This window comes from Sciurus vulgaris (genome assembly GCF_902686455.1).
Source record: "Sciurus vulgaris genome assembly, chromosome: 4".
NCBI lineage: Eukaryota > Metazoa > Chordata > Mammalia > Rodentia > Sciuridae > Sciurus > Sciurus vulgaris.
The window spans coordinates 62,351,192-62,372,549 of NC_136464.1; positions in this window are offsets into that span (position 1 = coordinate 62,351,192).

The following is a 21,358-nucleotide window of genomic DNA, read 5'->3' on the forward strand; positions in this document are numbered from 1 at the left end:
CACTGGTATTTCAGGTATCAGTGCACTGCAATGGGAAAACCACAGGTTCGGCACCATAAAAACCTGCATTTGACTCCTACTTCTCTACTCACAAACAGGGGCTGTCCAAATGCTTAGCTCTCTGGTCTTTTAACTATCTAAATAATGCAGAAGGGCTGGGGAGATAGCTCAGTTGTTAGAGTGCTTGCCTTGTAAGCACAAGGCCCTGGGTTCGATCCCCAGCACCAAAAAGAAAAAAAAAAAAGAAAAAGAAAAAGAATGCAGAAAATAGTGCTTATGGCATGGTAAGGATTAAATTAAATAACACAAAATAAGCAACTGCACACAAAAGGAAATCACCAATCAAAAATTGCAGAAGTTTCACATCAAACATTCATACCATTGTGGTGTGGGGTGATGTCCAGCACATATTACACAGACAGGAAGGTTGTCATAGAAAAGCCCAACCTAAAATCTAAGTGGCAACTGATCCTCTGAATAATACTGTAAAATACACTAAAACACAATTCAGGAGACATTTAGAATGGATCTACCATTTATTTACTAGCAGATGATCATACTTGGTCATCAAACCAGCTGCTCTGAACAGACCTGGAATAAAGGAGATATGTGATGATTCTTCAGAAATCTTTCAATGCTACAGCAGAAGTGGGAAAATAAAACACAAATAAGCAAAAACAACAACAACAATAATAACAGAAACACTTCCCTTCCATTGCTTCATTGCCTGTCTGGGAATCAGCTCTCCATTCTTCCTCCTGTGCTAGTTGATCTTTAATTTATGGAGTCAACAGAAAACCCCTTCTTTGGCAGCACTGATGCTGGACAAATAGCTAGGGCATTGATTTTGGTATTTGGCCAAACTGATGGCATCATTATGTTGACTGAATATCACTGTCTCTAATAAAAATTCTTTATGTGGAGTCTCAGGGAAGAGAGAAGACTGGCTGGCTGGAGAAAAGAAGAGAAAGAAAGGCAATCAGGAAGTGATATTTTCTCTTGGGCCACTTGCCTTCTGTGTTGAAGCATCATGTACTGAATTTTTAATGTTTTTTTTTCTTTTCTCCTGTGTAATTTTACTTTTTTTGGCATGTTAATACCACTAAACATTTGGCAAGAAAACTGTAAATACAATTTAATTTTTCACATCAGTACATATTTGCAATAGAGCAGTTAAAATATTTGATTAAAATATATGTAAAATATGTAATCAAGATTTTAATTAATTTTATCACCCAAACTAACATCATTAGCCAAAAATATGATACTCAGAAAACAAAGGAATTTAAGAAGTAGCTTCTCTTTAGACCTCCAGTGAATCAGTTTCTACCTAAAAGCTAAATCCAGACACATAATCACCATATGGAAAAATAATGAATAATTATTTTAAAATACATTAAAGGTGTTAGCACATCCCAGTATAAGATTAGTGATAGACAAAGAAAACAAAGATGCAAAGAACTCATTTGTAAACTGCAAATGAAATTTAATTTACTAAAGACTATATTATAAAAGAATATTTGCTTAGTTTTGAATAGTAGCAAGCATAATTAATTTACTCCTTGAGATTCTTTGCTATAATTATAATGATCAATTTTATATTATTAAAAGTATATATACATTTTTATATAAAATAACCTGTATGCCACAATTTCACACAGAATATACTGAGCTAGATAAAGAAGCACAGGGTCACAATTTCATTGCAGAATATGCACATATAGAAGTTATATGCCTAACATTTGACAATATTAAATCTGTTGCATTTCCTTTTTTACTTTATAATGTCTTTTATAAGTCTACAAGACTTTATTTTTTATTGAGGTATGATTGACATACAAAAATACATATTTAATGTATACCTCTTGATGCATTTGATTAAAAGAGTATACACCCTGAAACTCACCATATATAATGCTCTAACCAACATTTCTCTAAGTTTCCTCCTTCCCTTTTTTTTCCTAGAAAGAACATTTAACAGGATCTACCCTCTTAAAGTTTTTAAGTATCTGCTATTCTATTATCAAGTATATATACTATGTTGTGTATTAGATCTCCAAAAGGTACTCTTTGATCAATTCCTCCCAGATGGCACTTCCTTCCTGTCCCTGGTAACCATCATTCAAGTCTCTGCTCCTTTATGTTTGACTATTTTAGATTTCTGCAATAAATGAGATCATGCAGTATTTGTTCTTCTGCATCCAGCTCATTTCACTTAAAATATAGTTTTCCAAGGCCATCTATGTCATAGAAAAGACAGATGACAGGGTTTCTTTCATTTTTTAATGCTGCATAGTATTCTTGTGTTGTGTGTGTGTTGTGTGTGTGTGTTTGTGAACTCTTTATCCATCTGTTGATATTGGATTATTTCTGCATCTTGGCAACTGTGTGTGATGCTTCAATTTGCACATGATCTGACTAAAATTATTTTGAGCACATACCTAGCAATGGGACTTCTGGGTCATATATTACTTTTATTTTTAATATTTTGAAAAAATCTGTTCTATTGTTCATAGTAAATGCAAAAATTTACTTTCATATCACCTGCATGCAAGGATTTTCTTTATTTCATTTCCTTGCCAACAATTACCTATTTTTTTAACAATAACCATTCTATTATCTCATAAAGATAGATATTTATGCAATGTTTCATTTTAATTTTGATTGGCATTCACCTGATAATTAGTAATGTTGAATACTCTTACGTTAACCCCTGGCCGTTTATATGCCTTTATTGGAAAAGTTTCTACTAAATCTTTACCCCTTTTCTAATTAGGTTATCTAGTCATTTTGCTACTGAGTTATAAAAGTACCTTATATTTTTACTTTTCTTAACCAAATCCTGAGCCACACATCAAGTGAACAGTTCAGTGATTTGAATTAGTGCTTGGAAAGCAAAATCATAATGAAAAAAAAAAAAAACTATTTACTAGTCTTATTGCCATAGTGCTGTCTATCTTTAATTCATCCTGCAAATCATGAGCACATTTTCCTTTATTAAATAGTGATTTTTCCCATCTTAATAAACATGCAGCACAAAAATTATGATCTAATCCCTTATTGTCAGAAAGGAATATATCCCTATCTCAACACTGTCACTTTTTAGGTATGCGACTTCCACAGTTTTTCTGATAATGAATATCAATGTTCTCACCTACAAAGATGGAAAGAATAAAGCTTCTCATTTCTGTGAGGATTAAATGAGATAATGCACATAATGTACTTAACACCATAACTGGAACATTAGTCTTTTGTGCTATAACTTCCAATAGTACTGTTTATTGGGAAAAGTTAATATTTTTAAAAATTTAGTTAGATTTAGTTTTTTGACATATTGTACACCTAGGAAATCAAAGTACAGAGGTCAGGCATAGTAATTTTTATTATTTCTTTTTTTGATAAGATACATTAAGGTTTTTGAACATATGTATATTTACTGTAATAAGTATGTAGGTTGCCATTTGTTACTTTAGGTATAAAAGTTAAATCACTCAAAATTAAATTTTATAATGTATCAGAAAACAATAAAAAGTGCATAACAGAATACAACATTTTAAGAAATTCACCAGGCTTAGTGGCCCATGCCTCTTATCCAGGAGACTTGGGAGGCTCAGTCAGGATGATCGCAAGTTCAACACCAACCTCAGCAATATAGTGAGGCTCTAAGCAACTTACCAAAGTCCTGTCTAAAATTAAAATAAATAAATAAATAAAAAGGGTTGGAGATGTAGTTCAGTGGTAAAAATGCTTTGGGGTTCAATCCCTAGTACCAATAACTAAATAAATAAAAGAAATTTAATCCATTTTGCATAGACTAAATTTCAGCAAGATTGAAGAATTTAAGGCCATCAAACGAGTTTAGTAGCATTAAAATCTGTCTTTTTAATAATGCAAAAGATTTAAGATTTAGAAGTTTAGAAGGTCATTATTATTACTTTTCATTTGAAAAGGAAGAAAAAATAATTGATACTTACAAATGCCTATAGAAGGACACTTTTAAATTTTTATCCTTCTGTTGCTTTAATGTCATCGTTCTCCTCTGACAAGAGTCTTACCCATCAAGTCTGTTTCCTGGAATTCTAGAGGATCAGGGTAATCTGCCTCAAAGTTAATAATTTCTATTTTTCCAACATGTAATACTGCATACTAAGCATTAGTTATTATCCCAAGCAACAGAACAGAGTCAGGTATAAAATAAATGAACTTTAATTATGTTCGACCTTTTTATTATTTACAATATTAATTTTATGTCTGGAAATGGGTCTGGATCACTGATAGAATCAGAACCATGAATTTCAAACATACATGTGAAATTTTGAAAATGTGAATTTTAATCTAGATAAAAATTCAGAAAGAAGCAAAATATATAAATCAAAAAAATGTTGCCATCTTTACTGATGTATTAATAAAAATTGTATGTGTTTATGGTTGCCATGTGAATGTTTTGCTATACATACTCACTGCAGAGGGATAACCACAATCAAGTTTGTCAGTGTCTCCCTCTCCTCCTATAGTTTCTTTTGTGTGAAAGTGCTGAGAATACTTAAGACCTACTCTGTTAGCAAATTTCATGTGTATAGTACATTATTTTTTAAAATTTTTACTTTATTTTATTTTATCTTTTAATTTTTTACAGACTGCATTTTGACTCATTGTACACAAATAGGGTACATCATTTCATTTCTATGGTTGTACACAATGTAGATTCATACCATTCATGCAATCATACATGCACATGGGGTAATGATGTCTGTCTCACTCCACCATTTTTCATACCCCCCTCCCTATTATTTTTAACTGCAATTACCATGGCATACATTAGTTCTCCACAGCTTATTCATCCTGTAAGTAAAATGTCATACCCTTTGACCAAGAGCCCCTTATTTCTTCTACCTCCTGGTTCCTAGCAACCACTCCTATGTTCTGAGTGTGACTTCTTTACATTACACCTGTGAGATCATGCAGTATTTGTTTTCCTGTGTTTGTTTATTTTATCTAGTACAGTGTCTTTCAAATTCATTTATATTGTAGCAAATGGCTTCTTTTTTAGACCTGGATGACATTCCACTATGTGCACATGTGTGTTTGTGTGGGGGGAGGTGGTGATGTTTTCTTTATCCAGTCATTGGTTGTTTCCATATCATGGATATTTTGAATGATGCTATAATAAACATGAAAGTGCAGCTATCTCTCTTTGATATACTGATTACATATTCTTTAAATATATACCCAGATATGGGACTGCAATATGGTAGTTCTAATTTTCATCTTTAGAATCTCAGTGTTGTTTTCCATGATAGCTGCCCCAAGGTATAATCCCACCAACATGACTAATATACTTATGTACGCAAAAATCTTAAAATTGTCAAAATTTTATTTACTGAAATAGAAACTGTATTAGAAGCATAAGATATAGTTACACTTCATAAAAGCCTACCTCCAACTCCTCCAAGGTAAAAGGGCAATGTGTCAGCTGATTCAACTGACGGGACAGATCTGATGGGCCTGATTCAGGAGTACAATAAATATCATCAGAGCTTTGTCTCTGGTCTTCATGGTCAGGTTCTCATGTGAGTAGTAACCAGCACCAGGTTACATAATGTACCCAAATAATTTACATCCACCTGGAACATTACAATGTGACCATGTTTGGAACAGGACTTTTGCAGACATAACTAGTTAAATTAAACTGAGGTTGTACTGGACTGGAGTAGGGCCTCAGTTCAATAACCTGTGTTCTCTTAAGAGGAGGTGGCATGCAGACACACCTAGAGAAGGTCATGTGAAGACAGATGCAGAGACAAGCCAAGGAACACCAGGGGTTGTGGGACATCACCAGCAGCTAGAAAGATCTAATGAATAATTCTTCCCTGGAGTCTTTAAGGGAAGCATGGCCACACTGACCATCGATTTTGGTTTTTTAGTCTCCAGAATTGTGAGAGGATAAATTTCTATTGTTTTTAGGGACCTTTGCAGCGATTTGTTTTTATGGCCCTAGAAAACAGATACACAGCCCTAATGACAAGAATAAACTTTTTTGATAGCAGTGGGAAATAGTTCTGGGTTGACCTCCTACTGGCACACTGCTTTACAAATCCATTTCTACTCAATCATTGTGGAAGGGTAATTCTGCCAAGAATTTGTTCCCCTGTGTATTTCCCTGACAGCCTTTCTGCAGAGGAGGGTATAGACCTGTATAAATTGACAGTCAAGTGGCCTTCCCTTTCCCAGTTCAGACTGGACCCAGAAATGAGAATCTCCAAGAATACAATTATCCTCTGCTCTTGCCTTAAATCTATCACACTGCAAGAAGTCTATATTGGCATAGCTAGAACTGAATTTTTCTTTTCATATTTTGCTTCCATCAATTCCACAGTTAGTAGTTAGTAGTACCTGGAGAAAGCTGTATAGAGACAGATCTTCCTGGCAGAAAGCTATATAGAGACAGATCTTCCTGGCAGAAGCTATAGAATTCAGTAGGGGAACACAGCCAAATTCAAACTTTGGTTTCTAGAGAGGGAGATGAAGATAATAAGTATCTTGACTCTATTCTCCCCCACCCTTTACTCTCATACCTGTGCTTCCCATCGTCCAGATCTATCTAGAAGTGAGAGAATACACCAAAGTAGTCCATAAAATCAGACTGCTAAGGGGCACATGGCAGAACAGAAAATACTGGATTTGTGGATCTAGAAGTGTGAATGGAGATGCCCAGATCAGTGGCAAAGTAATGTAGGACATAACAGATATAAACAGGAAAGGTTAAGAGAAAAGTTCATTCTTTAATTGTATCTATGATTTTAAGTGAAGGAAATCAGATGATGAATTGCAGATTAAGAGTTTTAGGCAAATTCTCCCAAATACACTAAAACAATCATATAATATTTTAATTGACTAGCATACCAAGATGTGAGGTTATATGCCACCTATATAGGTCCTCTGCTGAGGCCCTGAGAAAGTTGATTTCCAAGTGTTAATCCTACTTTCTATCAATAGTCTTAAGACCAATCTGCATCTGAGAAACTACTAAATTCTGCATTGCTTGAAATTAAATGCAAAAGATGGGTGGGCGGTTTGGAGAACAAAAATGAACAACCAGCCAGGCTGGTATGATTGATTGTGTTTTTGTACACATCAGGAAGATCAATCTACTCTCCTTGAAAAAGAATTTTTTAAAAGTTCAAATGACTTTGAAGCTAATCCAATATACTATAGACCCTCACTGAGTCCAGCTGAGATGAGTGATAGAGTCGACTGTACTAGCTTTTGTGAGACAGTCATCTTTCATATAGGTCTTGTTAGCCATCAAAAAGGCAAGCAGCTAACATTGTGTGACAAAGACAGACCAGAGCCAAGGGGATCATTGCAGATTGGTCAGATCAGCTAATCTTCTCCCTCGAGGAACAGTAATGTGCTCTGTCCTCCTGCAGGGGTTCCTACTGCTGCTCAGAGGAACAGCGGGTAGCATTGTGAGCACTGCATCACATGTATGTTCTCCGCTGTGTGGGGATCAGGAGAAAAAAAAGAACTTGTTCAGCCAAAGAAACTGCACCTAAGACAACAATGAAAGGTGCCTTTAAGATAGTAAACTTCAAACCAGACTCAAATTCCTCATTTATTGAACAGACGTGCATCAAGAAATTATTTTACCTGCCACATCTGAAATAGCAGTATTTTAATTTGAAATGGTCTGAGTAAGCCAGGAACCACCTGAAATTCCATCAGAGAGGTTTGTTGTCATCGTCCTTGTTTTGATTTGTTTGTTTAAATATTCCTTCAAAAGCACATAGTTTCCTAGTCTTAAGTATCTGATTAATTACCTCCACGTTCTGTGTCATTTTAAGCTCAGAGATCTTCTCTTTGATACTCTGGCTTCATGATTCACTGTGTGCGGAGTATACTTCATTAAAACAGTACCTTTGATTGTACCAAGAATGACTTTATACATTAAAACAGAAAAAAAATTACATTATAAATCAGTAGCAATTAACCAGCTAATTTTAAAGAATCAGAGATTTTTTAAAAGAAGCATATCTGGGTATGGTGGTGCATGCCTGTAATTCTAATGCTTTAAGAGGCAGAGGCAGAAGAATTGCAAGTTTGAGGCCAGCCTCAGCAATTTAGTGAGGCCCTAAGCCAATTCAGTGAGACTCTGTCTCAAAATAAAAAAATTAAAAGGGCTGGGGATATGGGTCAGTGATTAATCACCCCTGTGTTCAATCCCCAACACCACACACACAAAAATAAATAAATAAGTAAAAATAAAAGTAAAAATTTAAAAAGCAGCACAGTAAAATCAGGATGAGAAAAAAGGAAAAGTAAATAGATCTGAGAAGATTCACCTACTTTTCTCACTCAAATTTTGGTCTTTAATCTTGAGAAAGTTGTTTATTTTACTTTTCAAAGGTAGTTATTCAAATGTCACCTGAGTTATGAAATTACACCTATTCTTATACTAAGAAAATATTTCTTACAAGAATGCTTAATTTTACTACGCAAGTTTTCTTATCTCATGAAAGTGTCCCCACAGCTACATCTACAGATGTGTTTAGGTATTTAAAACATTGTGAACCTAAAGCTAGCCGGGGATGTTGCTCAGTGGCAGAATACTTGCTTAGCATGTACAAGGCCCTAAGCTCAATCCAGCACCATGCACACCTGTGTACACACACATCACCCCGACACACACAATCAAAAGCTAGATTTATTGCCAATCATGTGAAATATAAATTAGTCTAGCATTAGTTTGATCCCATTTATATAAAAGAATAATATCAAATTTGAATGTGTTTTAACTCCTGCTTGGGAAATAATTCTGACAGCAAAACTTTGATAGCAATTTTGATAGAATGCTTTTAATAGCAAAACTGTTGGTTTTTAACAAGAACACTTTAATAAAATAACCTGTTCAAGAGTTTATGTTCTGTCATTCTTTTAGTTATTTATTCCACAGATACTTATTGAGTGATAAAACATAAATCAAGATAGACATAATGTCTCTGTTCAGGGAACTCTAGCCTGGTAATCAGGCATATTATGAGGGCACTTTTATCAAAACAGTTCCAGTAGAAAGAGTTAAGTTCAGAATTTGTGTGACCTGTTAGTATTTATTGAGATTCCAATTCTTATCTCCATCTTTAGACATGGCCAGAAGCAAGCAACCTAAATATGCACAATTTGGTCAAAAAGATCCAAAGACTTGGCACAAAAACTAGTAGTTCTGTACCCCAGAGAGCATGAAGATGTTCTCCACTGGCAAAATAAAACAGAAATAAGATTTTTACTTCTCTGTTCTGAAAATCATAAGATTTTAAATCCTCTCAGCTCTTTGAGAGTAGAAGAGGTCAACACTTTTTTATAGTCTTACTAGTGCTATATGAACAGATCTGGGCTTACCTTCCAGAATCACCACTTTCCTTGAGGAAACTAATTTCTCTGCCCTTGGTCCCCTCACCAGTAGAGTAGATATAAATTTGCCTATTTCAAGAGGTTGACAATGGGGACTGAAAATAATGTATGCAAAGCCTCCAAGAAGAATGTGTCTGGATACCAAAAAGAAAGGGGGCAGGCAGGCATGTTTTGAGTGGTAACAGTAAGAGTCCCAGCAATAATAGTTTTAGTTCTGAACCAGTGGTAAAGTAACTTTACAAGTACAGAAAATGGGGGTAAGGCAGTTAAGTAAATAATGGCAGAGGTCAGCCTTCCACATGACACTCTTGAATCTGACTTAGTTCTCTTCCTATAATATCATGTGACTTTATTTCTCTAAAATAATAGCTTTCTTTTAGAAATGAGGTTTTGATTTTTTGTTTGTTTGTTTGTTTTGTTTTGTTTTTTCAAGTACTGGGGGTTGAACCCAGGGTCTCACTCATGCTAGGCAAGTGCTCCACCATTGAGCTACAGCCCTTAGAAATGTAATTTTTTGATAAACATTACATTACTATCAAACAGAAAAGCAGTCAATGACTTTAACCATCTTTTTAAACAATTTAAATCACCACATGCCTGGAACAGTCAAGAAAAGAAATGGAGCAAAACATCAACTACAAACAATTGATCAATTATTTATATAATAAGCAGCATTACCAATCATTAAAATTAAAAAAAAAAAAGAAATAGGTCTCTCAAAGCAGTCTTTAAATTTTTTTTTTCTTTTTTTCTTTTAAAGGGAAAGAGAAAAACTTGATCAGATCATTCTAAACTATGGAACTTATGCTCTCCACAGTATAATGAGACTACAGCATTATTGAAGGGAAAACAGTTTTATTTTAGCAGTGTCATTATATTGCATTTACTAGTTTTAGCAGCACTCAGTAAGAAAATGACTAGCAATATCCATACTAAGTATCCTCAAAATGTATTTAATTTGCATTAAACAAAGAACACTATAGCAAGTGCTTAGAAACCTCTCTTTCTCTGATGTCTTTTCCTTTCCCTTCCTATAGCCATCAGCTGAGTTCCACAGCCCTCACTATCTTGCATTCCTCTGTTAAAATAACCTGCTATCTCCTCACTTCCCCCTTACTAATTCCCCTTTCCAGTCCACCTCCACACTCTCCCTGCAGGAAAGTTGGCTTAAAGCACCCATCTGATTATGCCTCAGTGCCTTGATAGGTTGCAGGACTTCCCCAACCACCCAACACCATAGTCCAGTCTTCAAGGTGTACTGGATCAGTACCAACCCAGTGACACTAGTTCCTAAACAGCTTACATATACCCAGTTAACACCCAAAGAGATCTATTAATTATTTCTTAAACATTTACTGAAAGTTCTCCTTTCCAAAACGTTTTTGTGTGGATACCTCAACACTTTCCACTCCAGGCCTATTTCCAAAATTAGAAATCCTACACAACTCATTAGCATGTTTACCTAGGCTCTTAAGTTGTTGATAGTGTATCTTTAAATAAATTACAGGGCATCAATATGACAGAACGTCATTCAATTTTTCAAAATAATCCAGAAATATTTCACAATATTATTTTTCTTTTTTTTTATGGTAAACAAATGGGATACATATTGTTTCTCTGTTTGTACATAGCGTAAAGGCATACCATTTGTGTAATCATAAATTAACATAGAGTAATGTTTGATTCATTTTGTTATTTTTTCCCTTCCCCCCACCCCTCCCACCCCTCTTTCCCCTCTATACAGTCTTTCCTTCCTCCATACCTGCCCCCCTCCCTAACGCTAACTCTAACCCTAACACTAACCCCTCCCTAATACCATTATGTGTCATCATCCACTTATTAGCAATATCATTCGTCCTTTGGCTTTTTGAGATTGGCTTATCTCACTTAGCAAGATATTCTCCAATTTCATCCATTTGCCTGCAAATGCCATAATTTTATCATTTTTTATGGCTGAGTAATATTCCATTGTATATATATACCACTGTTTCTTTATCCATTCATCAATTGAAGGACATCTAGGTTGGTTCCACAGTATAGCTATTGTGAATTGAGCAGCTATGAACATTGATGTGGCCGTATCTCTGTAGTATGCTGATTTTAAGTCCTTTGGGTATAGGCCAAGGAGTGGGATAGCTGGGTCAAATGGTGGTTCCATTCCAAGTTTTCTAAGGAATCTCCACACTGCTTTCCAGAATGGCTGCACTAATTTGCAGCCCCACCAGCAATGTATGAGTGTACCTTTCTCCCCACATCCTTGCCAACACCTGTTGTTCCTTGTATTCTTGATAATCGCCATTCTAATTGCGGCGAGATGAAATCTTAGGGTGGTTTTGATTTGCATTTCTCTTATTACTAGAGAGGTTGAACATTTTTCCATATGTTTGTTGATTGCTTGTAGATCTTCTTCTGTGAAGTGTCTATTCATTTCCTTAGCCCATTTGTCGACTGGATTATTTGTATTCTGGGAGTAGAGTTTTTTGAGTTCTTTATAGATTCTGGAGATTAGTGCTCTATCTGAAGTATGATTGGCAAAGATATTCTCCCACTCTGTAGGCTCTTTCTTCACATTGCTGATAGTTTCCTTTGCTGAGAGAAAGCTTTTTAGTTTGAATCTATCCCAGTTGTTGATTCTTGCTTTTATTTCTTGGGCTATGGGAGTCCTGTTAAGGAAGTCTGGTCCTAAGCCGACATGTTGAAGATCTGGACCTACTTTTTCTACTATAATCTGCAGGGTCTCTGGTCTGATTCCAAGGTCCTTAATCCATTTTGAGTTTAGTTTTGTGCATGGTGAGAGATATGGGTTTAGTTTCATTCTGTTGCATATGGATTTCCAATTCTCCCAGCACCATTTGTTGAAGGGGCTATCTTTTCTCCATTGCATATTTTTGGCACCTTTGTCTAGTATGAGAAAATTGTATTTATTTGGGTTTGTGTCCATGTCCTCTATTCCGTACCATTGATCTACCTTTCTATTTTGGTACCAATACCATGCCGTTTTTGTTATTATTGCTTTGTAGTAGAGTTGAAGATCTGGTATTGCAATACCCCTGTTTCACCCTTCCTGCTAAGGATTGCTTTAGCTATTCTGGGTTTCTTATTCTTCCAGATGAATTTCATAATTGCTTGCTCTATTTCTGTAAGGGACGTCATTGGGATTTTAATTGGAATTGCATTGAATTTGTATAGCACTTTAGGTAGTATGGCCATTTTGACAATATTAATTCTTCCTATCCAAGAACATGGAAGATCTTTCCATCTTCTAAGGTGGTCTTTAATTTCTTTCTTTAGTGTCGTATAGTTCTCATTGTAGAGGTCTTTCACCTCTTTTGTGAGATTGATTCCAAGTGTTTTATTTTTTTCGAGGCTATTGTGAATGGGGTAGTTTTCCTAATTTCTCTCTCTGAAGATTCATCACTTATGAATAAAAATGCATTGGATTTATGAGCATTGATGTTGTATCCTGCTACTTTACTGAATTCACTTATGAGTTCTAAGAGTTTTCTGGTGGAATTTCCAGGTTCCTCTAAATATATAATCATGTCATCAGCGAACAGGGATAGTTTGAGTTCTTCTTTTCCAATTCTTATCCCTTTAATTTCTTTGGTTTGTCTAATTCCTCTGGCTAGAATCTCAAGAACGATGTTGAATAGAAGTGGTGAAAGAGGGCATCCCTGCCTTGTTCCAGTTTTTAAGGGGAATACTTTCAGTCTTTCACCATTTAGAATGATATTAGCCATGAGCTTAGCATAAATGGCCTTTACAATGTTAAGGAATGTTCCCACTATCCCTATTTTTTCCAGTGTTTTGAGCATGAAGGGGTGCTGTATTTTATCAAATGCTTTTTCTGCATCTTTTGAAATAATCATGTGATTCTTGACTTTAAGTCTATTGATATGGTGAATTACATTTATTGATTTCCTGATGTTGAACTAACCTTGCATCCCTGGGATGAAACCCACTTGATCATGGTGCACTATCTTTTTAATATATTTTTGTATGCGATTTGCTAAAATTTTGTTGAGAATTTTTGCGTTGATGTTCATTAAGGATATTGGTCTGAAATTTTCTTTCCTTGATGAGTCTCTGTCTGGTTTAGGTATCAGTGTGATATTGGCTTCATAGAATGAGTTTGGGAGGGTTCCCTCCTCTTCTGTTTTATGGATTACTTTGAGAAGTATTGGAATGAGCTCTTCTTTAAAGGTTTTGTAGAACTCGGCTGAGAACCCATCTGGTCCCGGACTTTTCTTTGTTGGTAGGCTTTTGATGACTTCTTCTATTTCAGTCCTTGAAATTGGTCTATTTAAATTGTGTATGTCCTCCTCGTTCAGTTTAGGCAATTCATATGTCCCTAGAAACCTGTTGATGTCTTCAAAATTTTCTATTTTGTTGGAGTATAGATTTTCAAAATAGCTTCTAATTATGTTTTGTATTTCACTCGTGTCTGTTGTGATAATTCCTTGTTCATTCCGAATTTTAGTGATTTGGGTTTCCTCTCGTCTTCTCTTTGTTAGTGTGACTAAAGGTTTATCAATTTTGTTTATTTTTTCGAAGAACCAACTATTTATTTTGTCAATTTTTTGTATTGTTTCTTTTGTTTCAATTTCGTTGATTTCAGCTCTGAGTTTAACTATTTCCTGTCTTCTACTACTTTTGGTGCTGGTCTGTTCTTCTTTTTCTAGGGCTTTGAGCTGTAGTGTTAGGTCATTTATTTGTTGAGTTTTACTTCTTTTATTAAATGGGCTCCATGAAATAAATTTCCCTCTAAATACTGCTTTCATAGTGTCCCAGAGATTTTGATATGATGTTTATTTGTTCTCATTTACCTCTAAGAATTTTTTAATTTCCTTCCTAATATCTTCTGTTATCCATTCATTATATAATAGCATATTGATTAATCTCCAGATGTTGGAATAGTTTCTATGTTTTACTCTTTCATTTATTTCTAACTTCAATCCATTATGTTCTGATAGAATACAAGGTAGTGTCTCTATCTTCTTGTATTTGCTAACATTAGCTTTGTGGCATAATATATGGTCTATTTTAGAGAAGGATCCATGTGCTGCTGAGAAGAAAGTGTATTCGCTCTTGGTTGGATGGTATATTCTATAAATGTCCATTAAGTCTAAATTATTGATTGTGTTATTGAGATCTATGGTTTCTTTGTTCAATTTTTGTCTGGAATATCTGTCCAGTGGTGAGAGAGGCGTGTTAAAATCACATAGTATTATTGTGTTATGGTCTATTTGGTTTCTGAAATTGAGAAGGATTTGTTTGATATACACGGATGAGCCACTGTTTGGGGCATAGATGTTTGTGATTGTTATATCTTGCTGATTTATGCTTCCCTTAAGCAGTATGAAATGACCTTCTTTATCCCTTCTGAATAACTTTGGCTTGAAGTCCACATTATCTGAAATGAAGATGGATACTCCAGCTTTTTTGCTGAGTCCATGTGCATGGTATGTTTTTCCCCAACCTTTCACTTTTAGTCTATGGGTATATTTTTCTATGAGGTGAGTCTCTTGTAGGCAACATATTGTTGGATCCTTCTTTTTAATCCAATCTGCCTGTCTATGTCTTTTGATTGATGAATTCAGGCCATTAACATTCAGGGTTATTATTGAGATATGATTTGGTTTCCCGGTCATATGGTTCATTTTTTAAATTTTTTTTATTTATTTATTTGGCACTACTTGGTTCCTCCTTTATTTGACAATTCCTTTAGGATAATTCCTCCCTTTGCTGATTTGCTTCTTTGTTTTTCATCTCTTCTTCATGGAATATTTTGCTGAGAATGTTCTGTAATGCTGGCTTTCTTTTTGTAAATTCTTTTAGCTTTTGTTTATCATGGAAGGATTTTATTTCATCGTCAAATTTGAAGGTAAATTTTGCTGGGTATAAGATTCTTGGTTGGCATCCATTTTCTTTCAGGGCTTGAAAAATGTTGTTCCAGGCCCTTCTAGCTTTTAGGGTATAGATTGAAAAATCTGCTGATATCTGTATTGGTTTCCCCCTCAATGTAATTTGGTTCTTTTCTCTCACAGCCTTTAAAATTCTGTCTTTATTTTGTATGTTAGGTATTTTCATTATAATGTGCCTTGGTGTGGGTCTGTTGTAATTTTATGTATTTGGAGTCCTATAAGCCTCTTGAACTTGATTTTCCATTTCATTGTTCAGATTTGGAAAATTTTCTGATATTATTTCATTGAATAGATTGTTCATTCCTTTGGTTTGTTTCTCTAGGCCTTCCTCAATCCCAATAATTCTTAAATTTGGCCTTTTCATGATATCCCATAGTTCTTGTAGATTCTGTTCATGATTTCTTACCATCTTCTCTGTTTGTTCAACTTTGTTTTCAAGGTTAAATATTTTGTCTTCGATGTCTGAGGTTCTGTCTTCTAGGTGTTCTATCCTACTGGATATGCTTTCTATGGAGTTCTTAATTTGGTTTATTGTTTCCTTCGTTTCAAGGATTTCTGTTTGGTTTTTTTTCAATACCTCTAACTCTTTATTGAAATGATCTTTTGCTTCCTGTATTTGCCCCTTTAGCTGTCGATTGGTGAGATCATTCAATGCCTGCATTTGCTCTTTCATCTCATCATTCAGTGCCTGCATTTGCTCTTTCTTCTCATTGTTTGCTTCCCTGATCATTTTAATTATGTACATTCTGAACTCCTTTTCTCTCATTTCTTCTGCCATGCTGTCATTGGGTTTTATTGATGTGACATCTAGATTTGTTTGCGGCATTTTCTTTCCTTGTTTTTTCATATTGTTCAGGTATCAGTGGACCGCTGAGATATTGCAGATTTCCTCTATTGACTTACAATGTCCTTGAAGATTTCTATATATATCCCCTCTTAGCCTTCAGTAGGCTGAAGTCTTGGAGGAGGTTGATAATGCGGTGCTCCACAAGGAAGCTGCCTCTCTAGGAGTGGTAGCCTTCAGGTGGGGTATATTCCCTGCTAGTGGGCAGAGGTGCCTCCACTTGTTGACCAATGGTCATCCAGAGGGGAACTAGGCTGCGGGCTGAGGCAAGGCCCGTTTGGGCCTGTGTCTCTGGTTTCACCGTCCTTTTGGGGAAGCCTCACCCAGCCGGGAAGACTCACCCGGTGGGGAGGTCTCACTGGTCACTTCCCCTCCTACAGGTTCCCCTCAATTTACAGCTACCGCCTGGGCTGGGCTGCCTTCCTCTGTAAAGTTCCCAGGGGCCCGGCCCTACCTCCTGGGCCTGGGAGCCTCACCCTTCACAGATGAATCTCCTTAGGCTGCCCCTCCTCAGAGAATCTGCCCACAGTCCTGGTACCTTTGCTCCGCCCCTAAGTGTGTCTCTGTGCGGCTTTTCCACCAAGAAGCCTCCTAGATCCTGGGACCCTGCTCTGCATCTAATCGCCTGGCTATGTGACCCCTCCTCTGAGCCGCCACATGGGGCCCCGTACAATCGCTCTGAGTCCCAGAGACCCGCTGCACGCCTCTTCCTCCAGATAGCTGCCCGGTGTTCCGGTGTGGCCACTAGGAGTCCAAGCAACTCACTGCGTGCGTCCTCCTCCCACCAACTGCCCGTAGCCCTGGGCAATCACTCCGAGTCGAAGTGACCCTCCCCGTTCCTCCTCCTCCTCCAGGTAACCCCCCAGGTGTTCAGAAGCGGTCGCTCTGAGTGGCTCTGAATCCACGTGACCCGCTGCATGCCTCCTCTGGGTGGCCGCTCGAGACCCAGTGACCCACCATGCTCCTCCTCCAGGCAGCCCCCTGGTGTTCAGGAGTGGTCGCTTTAAGTCCAAACAACTCACCAATCGCCTTCTCCTCTGAGCAGCAGCTGCCTGGAGCTCTAATGCAGTCCCTGCAAGTCCATACAACCCACCACGCTCCTCCCTCCTGCTCCTCCTCCTACTCCTCAGGACAGGCCCCGGTGTTCAGAAGTGGTCTGAGTCCAAACAGCTCACCACACGGCTCCTCCTCTGGCAACTGCATGTAGCTCTGGTGTAGTCACTCCGAATCCAAGTGGTCACGCTCCTCCTCCTCCTCAGGGCAGTCCCCGGTGTTCAGAAGCGGTCGCTCTGAGTCCAAACGGCTTGCCACGCAGCTCCTCCTCTGGCAACCGCCTGTAGCTCTGGTGTAGTCACTCTGAATCCAAGCGGCTGCGCTCCTCCTCCTCCTCCTCAGGGCAGGCCCCGGTGTTCTGAGTCCACACAGCTCTCCTCGCCGCTTCTCCCCTGGGCAGCCGCCCGGAGCCCCAGTGGTTGCTCCGAGTCCCAGCCCTGTGCTGAGCGGCCTCCTCTACGACGCTCCCAGTTGTCCGTGTTCACTGCTCCAGTGGGGGGAGGGGCGTCTCGCTGGCAGCTCTACTTCACAAAGTTCCCTGTGTTCTGGGACGACCGCCCCATCCGGGATGCCTCCCCAACGGGAGAGACTCACCCAGCTGCTTTGAGTTGGTCCCAAATCTCTCAATATATCCTCTTTTGAATCCTGAGTCCTGGAGCAACATGAAATGCAGCCACCCTCTAGGCCGCCATCTTGAAACCTCCTCACAATATTTTAAACACCAATACATTTTTTAGAATGATTTTTCAAATTATACGCATAATTTGCCATCATACAAAAATATATTTTCTGTGCATACATAAGTGAAAGAAAAATTAACCTGAAATGAATATGTTTAAATGTTAATAGTGAGCTTTTCTAAGTGAGGAAATTATAAAATAAATTTTTGTTATGGTCAGGGTATAGGTGGTTGGTTTTTTTACCCAAATTTTCTAAACAAATCACATAATATTCAGCCATTTTATAATTTAAACATTATCATTTTTTTAACTATACTTACCTGTTAATTCTTCCCCAAATATTTCTTCCTTCATAAAGCCTTTGGCCATGGCCCAACTATGTTACATTTTTGAGCATCAAGATATTATGAGTCTCTTATAAGACATTCCCTTGCATACAGGCATGCATTAAAAGGTCATCTCATATAACTTTGCTTAGAAGTCAAAATCCTTTCTTAATTCCCTCATCTAACCACCATCCCCATACCAATATTACTCTTAAGGTGAGAATTTAATTTTAAACCCTTTAATTTTCTTATACACAAGGATAGTTCACTACTCTTTTTCGCCACTATACTATTTATAACTTAGAAACTAATCATAAAGCTATGAAAATAATTACCACTAATGAAAAATTTTCAGTTCATAAGATAAAGTCATATTTGAGTCAAATACATAAATAAAATAGGTCTTGGGTTCCTGTTATCTAGTATTATGCAATTGTTTCTCAGTTATCCCCTTTGATACTTAAATTTATCAATTAGTAGTTCTCTAACATTAGAAAATAATGATATCTTTACTTCATAGTCATGTAATAGAATCTGAAAATAGGAGGCAATGAAATGTTTTAAGGCATCTAATTCTAGTATGCCTTTCCTCAGAGTAAACACTTATTTGAGGACCACAAATTAGTCTACTTGGTAAATCGTTAATTCTCAATTTAGGTCAGCAGCAGGCAAACGACTTTACTCGGGGCTCACATGTCCTAATACTTTCAGCTGGAATACTTATTTTGGAGAAAACTACTATATTTATCACAAAACAATGTCTCCAATCTGTAATTCTGGTTTGTTGTCCTTATTTTCATGAGTTCTACTGCCATATGATGTGAGTGCCAATTCTTTATTCTAGAACTGAGAATTTCAGGAAGCTCGAGATCTGCACTGGAAAAGAAACAGAAAAATCTGAGATTACGCCCCAAATTCCTTTGTCTTGATACAAAGTAGCAAAGGAGGGGGAAGGTAGTGACCTGGAAGACATTGACCTTAAGCTGATACTGTGTACTAGATGCTTATTATGGTTTGAATATGAAGGGTCCCCCCAAAAGCTCCTGTTTTAGTAAAACAATTAGATTACAGGAGCTGTAACTTAATCAGCAGATACATCCATTTGATGCATAAATAGTTTGAATGGTCTAAGTGGGTGGTAACTGTAGACAGGTAAGGTAAAGAGAAATCAGGTCACTGGGGACATGCCTTTGAAATTTTTATTTTGTCCCTTGCTCCTTGTGTTTCTCTCTCTCTCTCTCTCTCTCTCTCTCTCTCTCTCTCTCTCTCTTCTGCAGCTCTCGGTTACCATGAAGTGAGCAGCTTTCCTCTACCATACCCTTCTTAATACACAGTGTTTGAGAATTACAAACCACCATGCCTACTGAGCCAAATTGAAAGGGTAAAAAGAGTTCTTTAATGAGCACGCCAGGCAAGTGGTGGCTGGGAGCAAGCTAACGCCTCAAAGAACTCCCAACACCTGAATATTGGAAGTAAAGAATTTATAAAAGCAAAACCTGCAAGAACAATTGAGGCACATATAGGTCAGAAAGACCTGCAGAGATACTTATTTTGACTACATGAGAAAATTGTTTTGATTATACATTTCAGAACCATTTTGTTACGTATCAGGGACATAGTCAGGGACGTGGGAAGGTCCTACTTTATTGTCTACATAGATACAGCTTCAGGAGGCTGAAAGGAAAACATTATTAACAAGCATACAATGAAATCAAGTCATAATAAAATGGTGTTACTTTGGTTCTTTTCCATTTCATTCTGCCATAATGTTTTGCCTCACCTCAGACCCAGAGTGGTAGGGTCAACAGATCATGGAATGAACCCCTGAAATCATGAGCTTGAATTAAACTTTTTCTCCTCTAAGTTGTCCTGGTCAGGTATTCTAGTCACAGTGATGAAAATGTAACTAATACAGTAGTTTCTATAATTTAGCTAATCTATCAATTTACCCTCTTACAGAATCCTACATGTAACGCATTATTACTCCTATTTTGTATCTAAAGAAACCAAGATTGTTAGGGATTAAATAAATGTGCTAGATCACACAATTTAGAGAATTGCTTGCCAGGATTTAATCTAAACAACTCATGTTTTTTGCTAGCATATTATGATGATGCTTTCATTCATAAATGAATGATAAGGAAGAGAGAAAGGTAATCTGATATCACTTCTTAATGCCTATTAAGCACCTTATATTAGCTTATTTGAAATAGAGTCTTGAATCCATCCCTCTGCACCAAAAAAGGCTTCTCTGCCCTCCATCTTTACCAACTCTGTTACACCAGTACTGAACACCCATTGGTCAGACCAAAAACCAAGGGGCTAGTATCAATTTCTTTCTTTCCTCAGAGACTTCCATTGCAACCATAAGTGTTACCAGCTCATCAGCTCCACATTCATATATTTATAATGTCTTTGGATAGTTCTTAAATTTTGTTAGATATATGATTTAAAAAAAAAAAAACATCGTTAGTACTATTTAAAGGCAAACTTATTTTTCAACTAGTAATGGAGCAAACATTGAGACATCTCCATATATATGTGGTACTTATTCCAAAAGCTATGAACTAAGCTGAGATGAAGATCAGACACAGCTGAAGTCTCAACAGAACCTCAGTAGACCAGGGGTTAAACTCCCTTTGCTTCTTTTTAAAAGTCCAAAAATAGAACTGCTTCTACTTCCTAGCCTGAGATTTGGGGCTACTTTCTGAGAGGCCCTTAGAAAATCTCCCACACAAAAGAGCTGGAGAGAAGCCCAGAGTGGACCCTAAGAAGGCAACCAAAGGACAAAGGCCATGAGATAAGGTTCATAAAATCTTGCCCTTGTGCCTAGGAGGGAAGATTTTGCCTGTAGTGTCTATACAAATATAATGGTGCAAATACAGGAAGGGGAACTTTGATGAGAAATGAACAATGACTGAAAACAGGCACAAGTACTAGATGAGTACTAGTGCTGTGGACTGTAAAATTTATTGCTTAGATTCTGTATATCCCAAGATGTTTGTGTATAAATCCTGATATCCTGATATATCAGGGAAAGAAAATTTACTTAAGCAAAATGTGTGTGTGTGTGTGTGTGTGTGTGTGTGTGTGTGTATACATGGCCCTGAAATTATGTTTAGG